Raw genomic sequence first — 13,216 nt, forward strand, 5'->3', positions numbered from 1 at the left:
CCCCCCCCCAGCTCCCCGCCCCCCGACCGCCAGTCCAGTGACGGCCGGAGGCTCGAGCGGAACGAGGACGGGCGGTACGTCGGCTTCATTCGGGAATAGGGAAGTCAGCTGGCTGGCGTATAATCTCTAACGCCCGACCGGCTCAGGTAGGTACTTAACGTTACAAAAAAATGCACGTTGCACTTTGCACACTACCTATGTCAGTCCATAGACGTTAGACAACGTCAGTCAGATTGTCAGTGTTTAGTACAATTTCTTCATTTTGTATTTACAATCGGCAAGTTTCGTTCGTGGCTCAGTGGTCTAGGGGTATGATTCCTGCTTTGGGTGCAGGAGGTCCCGGGTTCAAATCCCGGCTGAGCCCGGTTTTGCCAGGGCGATCGCAATAATTGCTCAGCTGCGTTTTTGATGGCCACGTTTGACCCTCCCATTGCTCATGAAACCGTTTACGGCTGACCTCGACTAAGGGTTAATATTCTTGATCAGCATTAACCGCGTTCGCTAGCTGGGCAGTACCGATCCGGTCGAAACAAATCGTTTGCCCTTGTGAGAACCCAAAGGCAGAGTCAAGAGTCAGCCAGTGACTGAAGCTCCGTTCAGAGTCACTTGAGCTAGCTCTCCTAGAAAAGTGTCTCCAAGAACCGCTCAGCTTTTGATACCAGCGATGGTGACAGCCACACCGACAATTATCCATCATTTACAACCCGCCGTGTGTTCGAACCGGGGTTTGACGGCGAAATGCGGGCTACTGCGGCATTTTCTTGTCACCGTCTGCCGAGTCAGATGGTGTCTGGATGTCCAGTGCACTGGCCGTTACGGAATCGCGTTAATTTCAACCAGCAGCGGGTATTTATTGACGATGAATGAGCGGGCCAAAGGAATCGGTTACTAATGATCGGCACGAAACTGTCTTTGATACCAAAGACTTTTTGTCGACTTATGTTACTTCTTATCGCGCGATGATAGGTACACAATTCTCGATAACTGTACTGAACCCGTAGCCAACATGTGACATACATGGCCCGGTCAGTGCAGAGCTGGGGTCAGCCGGGTCGCTCGACGGCCGCTGCCGTGACACTAGCGCCATCTGCGCAGAGCCCGGTCTGAGGCGACTCGGCTGTGGCCGCTGAGCCAGCGCCGTCCGTATACGACCGACCGGCCGTCCGACCGACCGGCCCGCCACGCCGTCTGCTCAGGTTTATAGCTCGACGATAGGTTTTGGTAGCAACAGTGAAGAAGAGTGGTGGGATATATGCGTGACCATCACGACAAATTTCGTTGAGGAGAAGTGTTGTTGTGAATTCGGCCCGTATGAGCATTCAATTATACCTACGTGAGGCAATCATAAGCGTGCGGTAGAATACAGGTTTGCGTTAAAATCCTGCATCATGGATGTTGATTCCCAAGTCGGCTATTATGAGGCAATCCACACTCATCGGATTTCTCTGTATCACACCACACATCAACCAGAGACATTCGCTCCGGCCCTCCGCAGCGCCTTTCCAGCACTCCCGGCCGTCACTCACCCTACTCCGCCCCACCCACCTCCTCCCTCACCTGTCCAGAGCCCGCGTCGGCACCTAAATCTACCGAGCAGCGTTCGTTTCCCGCTCGGCCGCCGCTTCTGGCCGGCAATATCTCCTCGCACTGGACTCGCCTAACTTAGCAGCGTGTCACGGACGTCACGAAAAAAGGCCACAAATCAGAGAGGGGGCGTGACGCGCAGCCGCCGCCACATTCCTTATTAGATTGATCCGAAATTTATCCGTCCGGCTCTTCCCACTTTGTGGCGCCGGCGTCCTTTATCGGCCGATAAACAATCGGTCTGCTCTATAAACAATGGCCGGGGTGGTCGGCCGTCTCTCCCTGAGCGGGCCGGGTGCCGCTCGCCGGCTCCCGGCCACCTAATGAGCAGGACTGAGAGAGGGAGGACGGCGGGAGGACGGATTGATCGGAGAGGAGGGGGCTGAGAGTGGGGAGGAAAGGGAGGAGAGGATTGAGGATGGTTAGGAACAAAATAAAGGAATGGGTCATGGAAAGGAAGAAGTTAAAAAAAAAACTTCCGGACAGGAACATAAGAGAGAAAAAGACCGTGTGAGAAAATGATCAATGCTGGTCAGGAACAAGATAAAAATATTTAGGACGGAGAGGAATGAGATGATAGGAAAGATAGAATATGGTGAGAGAAAGAGAAGAGGATGCATGGGAAAGACTGAGAGTATGAGCAGACGATTGGAAACTAGGGGAGAGGAAAACGTCGAGACTGATAAGGAATCAGGGGAAGGAGAAAACTTAGAGGAGAAGCGTAGTAAAAAATAGGGAAAGGATCGATGTAGGAGGAATAAAGCACAAGGAATTGAGAAACCTTCCAACGACGGAATACGAGCGAGAGTGAGTGACAGAGAGAGAGAGAGAGAGAGAGAGAGAGAGAGAGAGAGAGAGAGAGAGAGAGAGAGAGAGAGAGAGAGAGAGAGAGAGAGAGAGAGAGAGAGAGAGAGAGAGAGAGAGAGAGAGAGAGAGAGAAAGAGGGAAAGAGAGAAAGAGAGAAAGAGAAGGAGACAGAAAGATGTAAGAAAAATAAGCAAGCCCATGCATAGTTAGGTACCTACCTATACACAGAAAATATGTAGGAAAACGAGAATTATAGAGTTAAATCGCGCTTGACTCCGGGTGTTGTCACTGGCGGATCCAGGCTTGCGTTTTTTTTGGGGGGGGGGGCCAACTCATGCAGGAGCCAAACCTAGGGTACCCCAAAATCCTGTTTTCTCATCGGATTTAGGCCACTTATTTTTCGTCACAGCCCTGACACTATGAATATTTTTTTTTTTAAACTAAAAGTAAAAATATATAAATGGTAGCCCATCCGACCCATGCCTTTATATTACTTTGTAAACACTTACCATTGCTTTTATCGACCAGTTAACCCGCTTCGAGTCAGTGCTTGGGTCCCTTTGCGGGCCGGGAGGTGGTAAAACACCCCCTGTCTAACTCGGCTCCTGGGCCAGCACTGATTGAACTATGTTTCATTATCGCTTGGGGGAGGGGGCAAACGGGCCACTTTAGGCCTCTGGGAAGGGGGCATGGCCGTAAATGCCCCCTCCCTGGATCCGCCAGTATAAGAGACCATTGGAGCTGCAGTTGGGTACCTCAGACGTCAGGGTACGCCCTCAGATGTATAGGACTCGCATGGAGACCTCTTATGCTATAGTGGACTGAAAGGACCCAAAGGAGCCTGTCTAGGGCTCCCGGAGATAGACGTGGGCCCTCAGGAGCCCGCCAGAGCCCCCAATGAGGGATAAGTGAGGGATACCAAGTGCCTGCCATTGCATATTGCATAAGCCATAACGCCATTATTAATCAATATGATATGTATCAGTGGCAGATCCAAGGGGGGCCACATGGGTCATGACCCCCCCTTGGTGCCCGGGGGCACCACAGGCCTGTCAGGGGCACCACCGGTCTAGCAGGGGCACCACCAGCCCGCCAGGGGCACCACAGGCCTAGCAAGGGCACCACGGGCCTGTGAGGGGCACCCCAGGTCTGTCAGGGACACCAGAGACCTGCCAGGGGCGCCGCCAGCCTCGCAGGGGCACCATGGGCCTGTCAGGGGCACCAGAGGCCTAGCAGGGGTACCAGTACCACAGGCCTTACAGGGGCACCACCGGCCTTGCAGGGGCACCTTGGGCCTGTCAGGGGCACCACAGTCCTGTCAGGGCCCAGGGGCACCAGCGGCCTAGCAGGGGCACCACAGGCCTGCCAGGGGCACCACCGGTCTAGCAGGGGCACCACCGGCCTCGCAGGGGCACCACCGGCCTCGCAGACAACACGGCATCACGCAGGGGCACCTTGGGCCTGTCGGGGGCATCACGGGTCTGTTAGGGGCACTTTAGGCTTGTTAGGGGCACCACAGTCCTGTCAGGTCCCAGGGGCATCAGCAGCCTAGCAGGGGCACCCTAGGCCCGCCAGAGGCACCACAGGCCTGCCAGGGTCCAGGGGCACCACAGACCTAGCAAGGGCACCACGGGCCTGTCAGGGGCACCTCAGGCTCCCGTGCCCCCCCCCCCCCGGATCCGCCAGTGATGCCTCACCACGCGAAACACCGCCAACTCCCAGCTACCGCGCCATAAACACGTGCCAACAACAGTCTTTTTTGAAGGTCGACTCCACTCGCGCAACTTTTGACTGACCCTCACTGCTACCATATTGCTTCCATATTATGCTGTGGAAAGCTTTACTTCACCAAGTGTGCTAAAAACCTCCATCAAGGTATATTTTCTTAGCAATTTTTCTGACGTTTTGGGGGGGGGCCAAACAGGCCACTTTAGGCCTTTGGGGGGGGCATGGCCCCCGTGGCCCCCCCTGGATCCGCCAGTGGGTGTTGTTTGGACACTTCCCCGTAGTTTTCCGGAAATATTTAAAAGACACTGCCTTTTTTTGGTAAACTCTTGGTAAACTGAGAGATACAAGCAAACTATTGATAACTAGGGGAGAGGAAAACGTCGAGACTGAAATGATATGAAATGTTATGAAATGATGCATTTCATCTGCACATGTGAAAATTTCGGACCCAGGTCGCTCAAGATCAGACCACCACGTCACCTCAGTAACCTAGTGTCTAAAAAAGCTTACGTGCTCGTCAGAGATATAACTCTAATTGACTTATTCTGTTGAAAAGTTCACCGATTTAATACAGGTGACAGGATGTACAAAACCTGCATCTCAGTTTTTCGTATATCCGTGGACTACGTCAATTTAACCATCTCCATTTTACAAGTCAATGGGAAGAACTTCCACTGCGACTTTTTTAGGGAAAAGCCATTGTTAACACTCTAAAAAAAAACGTGTAACAGGTAAAAATTGAATGTTGAACCGGAGAATTGCACCGATGACCCCTACGGTTCATCTTTATTAGGTCATTAAAGGTAATTCCGGCTGTTTTCCAACAATATATTTTGATATAGATAGTCTAGAGCGATAAAAACAGTTCGAATGTGGTCAGCTCAACGATACGGGGCAACGGATATGCCACTTGACCTTTTACAGTTAGTTCTTGACCTTGACCTTTGGTTAGATTTTTAATTTGACCCTTCAAGGTCGAGTTAAAGTTCAGCCGGCTCGAGTCGATAATAGGGTCCCTATTTCACTATGACATCTATTCAAAGAACAGTCAAATTATCTGCCTAAATCAAGCAGACGGAAGCTGCTGGTGATTTCCATGTCCCTGGACCCACATGACCTCCGATCTTCTCCCGCTCTGGCCAGTCATAGTTGGCAGTTTGTTTTGGCGGGCTGTCAATATACACTGCTGTGACGGACGGCCACATGCCACAGTGATTCTTCCGCAGACATGCAGACCATAAATATCGCAGGCTTTATGCCATAATTCACCCACGGCGCCAGGTGCGTTCATTGTTTTGCGAGGTGTCTTGTCTAACACTTCAGGGATGAGCTCAACAGAGCGATTACTGCCTGACGGCTGGCCGTCTCTGGGCCAATCAACACATCGTATAAGTTATGGAATGGACAGCGAAGTGATTTCGTCGGTCGACTTGGATAGCTTAACCTCCGACCCTTGAAGGATGTATCTCAGCCTGGATGATTTCAGCAGCTTGTGAGCCACATGGAAATGGATTGGCGTCCGACAAAAGCATGGTGATGGTGACGTAAAAATATTATTTCAATGCTGCAGCGTGTAATATGTTTAGCCATTGCAGTTAATGCTATTGCAACGCATAAATGAAAGGAAAACATACAACTTGACGTTTACAACAAGTTCATTTGAAAATGACACACTTTATCAAGAGTTATCAAATATGACCAACATAAGCAGTTGTAACAACTAACACATTTTGATAAGCAAATGTCCAAAATTTGAATTTACCCCCTACCACCGCAGGCCTCCTCTGTTCCTTCCGACCCCATCAGGTCACCCCTGTCAGAGTTACGCGGTCGAGTCTCTGCGCGGGTCCGCCGTCTGCCAGTACCGGCGGTGGCCGGCCGTAACTCCACCGACCATCGTCATCCACCCGTGGCCAGTGTCCGGCGCTGGTCGCAGCCGATAGCCGCCGCCCGACGGCCGTCCGACACCCGCTGAGATACGACGCGCGCCGTCGATGATTCGACGACACGTTATGGCCGGCGTTATGTCGCCACGTCGTATTAGACGCCGCGTGGCCGCACCGGACCGCGGCGGTGTCCGCTGGGCGCTGGCCGCTGGGTGCTGGCCGCTGGGTGCTGGGCGCTGGGTGCTGGGCGCTGCACTGCCGATACAGAGATGAATGCGGGCCGGTGTAAATAGCTAATGTGCATTCGACATGGCCTCATCATTATCAGTGGTAGAAAATAGAGATGAAGGGATTTCTTCCCAAAGGAAGCAATATTTCCACTTGCAATGCCTTTGGCCCGGGCCTTTAGTTGAGCCCTTGATGGGAAATACTGCATATTACATTACCAAATACATTTATCATACATAAAAAGTTGAGCATTGCTTGATGACACATGAACATCAGTCTCTACATATTGATCACAAGGCATCTTTGGTCGACCATGGTCATGGTCTGAACTCGATCTTGTATGTCATTACAACTTATGTTTGTGCAGATCCGAGTCATTCTCCTAATTTAGTCATTTACACTTTTCAATAGTCGGTTAATGTTATGCTTTATTGACCGACGTCATTTATATTTACGCGAATAGTTAATTTGATTGCATTTCGGTAAGTAGCTAAAGGTGTTTTCATAGCCGTTTCGTTATCAGTTATTACACGAAACAGCCCGACAGTTGGCATGTAGCTGTCATCATGTTACAAACGCATCCCTTTCTAACACCGATCCAAACAAAGACCATTCACTCTGCGGAACACGTCGTGCAGTCATGGACTGTAGCGTGCGCTCGCATCATTCACACCGACTTAGAACAGGCCATTTGCATTTCAACAGCCAGTGACAATAAGCAGGTGTTAATTGCTTCGCGTTGTCCGGTGGGTGCTGGACGCGGGTCTTTGTTACTACATCCTTACAGAATGATGCGCTCCGCTCGCGAATGGACGCTCGATGGAGGCCGGGTCAGCTGCGCTGCGCCATCTGACAGGTCACAGTTCATCATTGCAGTGGACGCCTAATGGCCAGTTATGTTATTATGTGCCACAGACAGCTGCTCATACTATGAAGTTCTAGTTTGACGCCGCAGCGCTGCGCTTCACACCTTCGTTCACCCTAATGTGTCAAATTAATTCGCCATTGTTGAATGCATTGTATACGTGCATTGCATGACGACAAATAAATGCATCGTTGATCGTTGTGATACTTAGAAATGATACTACTATCATGGTGGGTTAGTCACACAGTGCACGTTTGCACGCCTTTTGGACGCTCTAATAGACGCATACCTGTCTTCTGTTGTCTGTAATCCGTCTCTGTGTTCTCCTTGCAGACGATGCCTGTTTGAGCAAGCGGAGCAGCCCGTCCCAACTGGCTGCCTTCCCAGCTGGCCTTATTGCCCAGCTGAGGGCGGCCACCCTGTCAGTTTGACTCGCCCGGTGCCATTCGGTGGTTTCAGATCCATTCACCCCTCCTTCTCCCTCTCCTCCCTTTTTCCTTCTCCTTTCCCTGGTGAGATTGTGTCATGGAGCGGAACCCGTCGCCGCCCTCTGTGCTCGCCTGCTCGGCCTTCCCGCCCCTCGCGCCATTTCGTCACAGTTTGGCGGGAACGGCCGGCGCCCACATAACTCATCGGCATCAATATTGGACCCTTTCTTTATATTCTTACGTAAAATATGAAAGGCCATAATTTTCGGCTTTTCTATGGGCATATGGCAGTTTCTACCATCCGCTCCGACATAAATCTGTCTTTGAGCATTATGAGAGGAAAAAAGCATCAATCAGCAGCCGGCGGCGCTGGCAGCTGCCGGCGTGTCACGTGATTTAGCGCGGCCGGCCGCAGATGACGGGACGCCATCTTTGACGATTTGCCATAAATTCGCACATTTTATGGTATTAACTTGTCGACATAACTCGCACGGCTGTGTCATTGGTGGCACTGGTGGCATTATTTACGTGCTGTTTTAACGATTAGCCCCATTGAGGGAGGCCGGAGCCTGCTAGGAGGGGCGGCTCCCCGGCTGATGAGTCACGTGACATATATCAGCCGTCACTGCCAGTTGACGGTTGTGTCGGACGGTTGTGTGTGACGGGGTGGCAGGCTCTAAGGATGACGCATGGTGACAGCTGCTGGATAGGGAAAGACGGCTGACGGTCAATTATTGGAGCGGCTTACTAGTGTTTTATTCGAGAACAAACACTATTCCTCGGCATTGTGAGCAATTAACATTTAACATGCATCCTATGTTAATAGTAAATATATTTTTGTCTTATGCTGAGTGTAACATGTGACTGACTTACATCGTTCACATCCATGTTTCGTTAGAGCATCTTGATTCTGGCACTTTGGACTAGATTTTGTGGATCGTCCATAACAAAAACCCACTCTACCATTATGATGATGAACATCGAAATCTATGTGTATCCAATTCCACTTTTGTTTTTATATGCACTCAGCTGACCGACACTACGTCACTTCGTTAGGTATACTCGTATTCACCATCAAAGTTAAACCATAGCAGTTAGCACCCAACGCATGGCAATGCTCCTTTAATCCGTTATGAAAAAATTGATGTGAAAATGATCAATAACATGCCAAAAAATTGTATTGGTTCTTTAGTTTACCAAAGAGAAACAAAAGAGACATGTTATTGATCATTTTCACATCAATTTTGACTATAATGTCTTCACTCATGCCAACCATCCAAACGATTAAAAACTTTCCCAGAAGTTATGAAAAAATATCGCTTAGTTCCAATGTCACTTGTTATCGTGCATTTAGGCTCCAACTAGAAACGGTACCCCGGGCCTCTTTGGTCACGCTTCCGCATTAGAGCGGGTTGCACGTGCCAGGTGATTGCCTGAATCTGCCACTCCGCTGCAGTACAGGCCCGGTTTCACACAGTCATGGCCATAACTCATGTTAATGGCCAGCAGTGGTGCTCCACTTATTGTGATAATACGCACACGCACCAAAATTGTTTTGTGCGATATTCATAGCCACGTCGTGCTTATCGCTGTGATCATTATCAATTATCATTGTAACTTTTGCTGACTTTGCTGCATTGCGTTCCGTTAAACCATAATTCATTGTAAAAACTTCCTTTTGATTAGCGCGACCAAATATCAATGATAGGCATACGATTTGTACAATCATGAGCGGCATGTTAAAATCAAGAGGTACGTACACTTCACCAAAAAGGAATAGAAAATCGGAACCATTAAGCACCAACTTTTGGCTAAAAGAAAAATGACTGTTTTAATTTGAATTTCCTTTCGACACCTGTCCCGCAAGGTATTCACCAAAACTAAATATACGAATATCAATAAATATTTGTGCACAGCTGCAAGCACGGACTCACACACGAATCAGTCAGAATTTCACAAATGATAAAATCCTACGCTCATATTAGCCGAAAAGATAAGATTAAAAAAAAAGAAATATATATTCGAGAGCTTTCGGCTTTGTGCCTTTATCAACCGTATGGAACCGTTGAAAACAGTCGATAAAGGCTCAAAACCGAAATCTCCCGACACTTTATTCCGTTTTTTGAATTCTATGTTTTTGGCTAATATGATAATAGGGTTATTATTTCTTACCTTCTATTGCCTGAATACCATGTCTCTCACAAGTGCTCAAAGCCATTGAATAATTTCACTAATATAAAATTCGACTTATAGCAATGTACTGAAATAGATTTAGAGGACCGTTTTAGATTCAAAAGTGTCTCGCAAGTAGCGCAAGTAGATATTTTTCAACCCATGGGCTCATAAAGCAGAGAGGTAAAAAGTAATTTGAATGAAGTCATTTTCTCATAATTTAGTCTTCGCTGAATGACGCATTGGTGACATAACATCATCCATCCTAACGCCAACGGACGATCCCTAATTATACGGAACATTATGCATTTAACAGCCTCCCCCGAGTCCATTTCCTGTGCACTGATGGTCACACATCGGGCCGCCAAAGAGCCTGCGCGTACACTGATGACGTCATAATGACACCACGGCCGTGCGCCGGCTCATTGTCTCGTCAGCGCCACGGGCCGTCACAGACGTCACCGGTGACGGGTTAGAGTGCGATGACGGATGGTGAGAAAGACAAACAGTGCCGTGGCGCGGCGATTGCGCTCGTTTCTTCTGTCGCTTTAATGCACATAATTGGAATCCGGGGCTCATTTCGTATAATGCGTCATCATTAGAGTGTCGGGAGTGTTTAGAGGTCAGCGCGGTGGCCAGGTTGGCGTCGGCCCTGACGGAATTGGTCGGTCGTCACCAGCGTTTCACCAGCGCTACTCAGGCTTAGATTCGAGCTCCATTTGATTAAAGCGCTTACCAGCGACCTATTACGAGTGCACCACTCCTTTCCAAAGCTCTGCCCCGTTTATGGGGGTTCTCTCCACGCTCAGAGGCGTTCCATTTCGGTCGCACAGTGGCGTTTCCGTCGCCGACCCTTCGGTCACCGGTGTGCTCCGGACAGATGTCAGCCTGCCGCTGATCGATGACGACCTGACACCGCGTGTATGATGGATATCGGACGCCTGAGGCACCAGGCGCCCGGCTGACCCCGTGTCACAGCCAGAGGCCCGCCGGGGCAGAGGTCATGACTGGCTGGAGCTGCGGGCACAGTCCCGGACTGCGAGGGAGGTCACCCCGCGGTGTTAGCTCACTGCAGCAGTGGACGCTTTGTAGGTAAGTACTGCACATTTAAGTACATTTAAAGTGCATTTCATTCATTGCATGTCAAAGCATATGCGTAAAAGTTTCAGAGTGAATGCGTAAATGCCTGCGGTTCGGAATACCGTCGGACGTTCCGTTTCCATTTCTGGGCGGTGTATCTCTAACAGTTTAACGCCATTTATATCTCACGTCCAATACCTGCCGGTGAAGTTTACTCAGCCCCTAAAGAAGCCATCCGGTAAGCGATTGCTCGCCGCTGTCCGGTGCTCCCAGTTACTCAGCGCTGGTTTATAGAGGGCCTGTGACCCGGGCCGCGGTCATTTGTAGCCACTGAAGCTCGGCGCGGTCAAGCCCGCCCGACGGCTCTGTGGTTTTATGGGCGAGCAACAAATACCGGGCTGCTCGGTAGCTCTGATTGGGCTGGTTAACAAGGCAGGACGGCCAGCTCCACCGTGCACTGGACGATAGCTGAGCGAGAGGCGCCCCTGCACTGGGGTGGGCGCTTTTCCGCGAGTGCACGGTGGGCGCCTCTGAACTGGGGTGGGCGCTTCTATATCAGAGGGTGGCTGGTGGGCGTCACAAGGGGCTCGGCGTTCATGCATTGGATATCCCTCCATAAGAAATGGCTCGATTCGCCACAAGGCTTGATGGGTCGTCTCTTTGGTGCCATAGGGTATGTGCGTGGGTGGAGGGAGGATGTGAATAAACACAAGATCCTCTTTCAGTCGAACACCTGAATTTAACTTCGGTATGTGATTTAAGCGATGTTACTGTCACCCTTCACGCCATAGTTGTTTTTGACATTTTTTGTCACATTTTTGTCAGGTCTGTGGGCGATCCTTTGAAGACTGTTTAACAATTAGATCTAAGATTCTTATTTTCATTTATCTATTTTTAAGTACTACACATGGCTGCGATTTTCTTACTGTTTTGATTTTGTTGTGGCATCCACCTTGTATTTAAACGATTCATTTGAGAGAAATAGTTTTATGTCGGCTCCTTTTGAACTGATGTCAACTGTTCAACTGTGTTGAACTGATGGCGATGTGTGCGTGGGCCAGTGGGGGGAGGGGGGTGGGGTGACAGTTGACAGTTGACTACCGATGAGGATTTACCGGCTGTGGGGTTGGCGGGAGGGAGGGGCTAGTTGCGATCGTCTGTGCCGGTTGATTATTGGGTGCAATTAGTTGTTTAGAAGAGACTGGAACTTATGCTATCGTATAACTGGACTCGGGTGACCGGCTCGCAGTCTGCGCTGGTCTCCCCAGTGTCGACTGGTAAAGTGTATGGCACGTATGTAGTTCCTGATAATTATATTTTCGTTGTGCCCTCAGTCATAGTTGCGTTCATTTGGTTAATGTTCATTCTGATTTTCTTGCCTGTGTTCTGCTGTTTTGTTTTGGTGTTTTGGTGTCTCTCGCCGCCGCCACCGGCCGCTCATCGGATGTTTCTCTGTTGCAGCCGCCCGCGTTCCTCTCCGGGGATAACAGTTTGTCAAGGTATTCATCAATTCAACATCCGAGTCGCACACCAACCGTCGCTGCTGCTTGGGAGAGCTGCCTCTTTCTCCGGCACACACCGCTCGCCATTTGATCTGGAGCCCATGGACTGTGAGCCCCCTGCTGCTGGTAAACGTCCTCAACTGAACACTTGGGCATTCATCCGCTACCACACGTGCATTGCATCTAACAGACATTGGACTACACTTGGGTCATTTATAGATTTAAAGTACATATTAATGATAAGTGGCATAGAATCCAATCCTGGACCCCCTCAAGCTTCCTACCCACAGCAAACTCTTTTTATTTCACATGTAAACATAAACAGCATAACCGCGCACGACAAACTTGACGAACTTCAACAATTTGTCGACACACAAGGTATACACATACTAGCACTTACAGAGACAAAACTAAGCAATGACGTAGCGACCTGCCTTTACAAATTAAATGGATATCACACACCACTTACACGGCACAGGGATAGGCACGGCGGCGGAGTTGCTATTTATATACACAAATCACTACCATTTCAAAGACAGAGCTGGCTGGAAGCGAACGATGAATCTCGTAAACATTCTCCCCCACCTTGACCTTCTAGCTTTATATTCTTCGGTTCTTTGATTCACACTCAATTCACAACATTTCATTCCAAGTTCCCCCATTTCCTCCTCCTCTTCCACTTGGCCTCATTTTTGGCTTAAGTCTTTTTTCTTGCGGTGGACGGCTCGCGCTATAGAGGCAAGAGTACCGCTAAAATGCTCGTAAACATTCTCCCCCACCTTGACCTTCTGCACCATGAAGGTCAATATACACAATGAATAGGCACAGTTGCAACTTGCAAGTTCACTCGATCACACCGCATTGCAGTTCGATAGTGTCGACGCCACAGTATGTTTAAGCCGTCCGTTTCACGGGCAGCCTTACGCCGGGGCAGAT

At 49.7% G+C, this 13,216-nt stretch overlaps 1 non-coding gene across 1 annotated transcript; it reads left to right on the forward strand.

Moving 5' to 3' along the window:
* The first annotated feature begins 292 nt into the window (after nt 1–292).
* Trnap-ugg lies at nt 293–364 on the forward strand. Its single transcript has one exon. It is a non-coding gene; the product is annotated as a tRNA-Pro (tRNA).
* Nucleotides 365–13,216: the final 12,852 nt, after the last annotated feature.

Source organism: Amphibalanus amphitrite, unplaced genomic scaffold (assembly GCF_019059575.1).
Source record: "Amphibalanus amphitrite isolate SeventyFive unplaced genomic scaffold, NRLGWU_Aamphi_draft 001052F_arrow, whole genome shotgun sequence".
Lineage (NCBI taxonomy): Eukaryota > Metazoa > Arthropoda > Thecostraca > Balanomorpha > Balanidae > Amphibalanus > Amphibalanus amphitrite.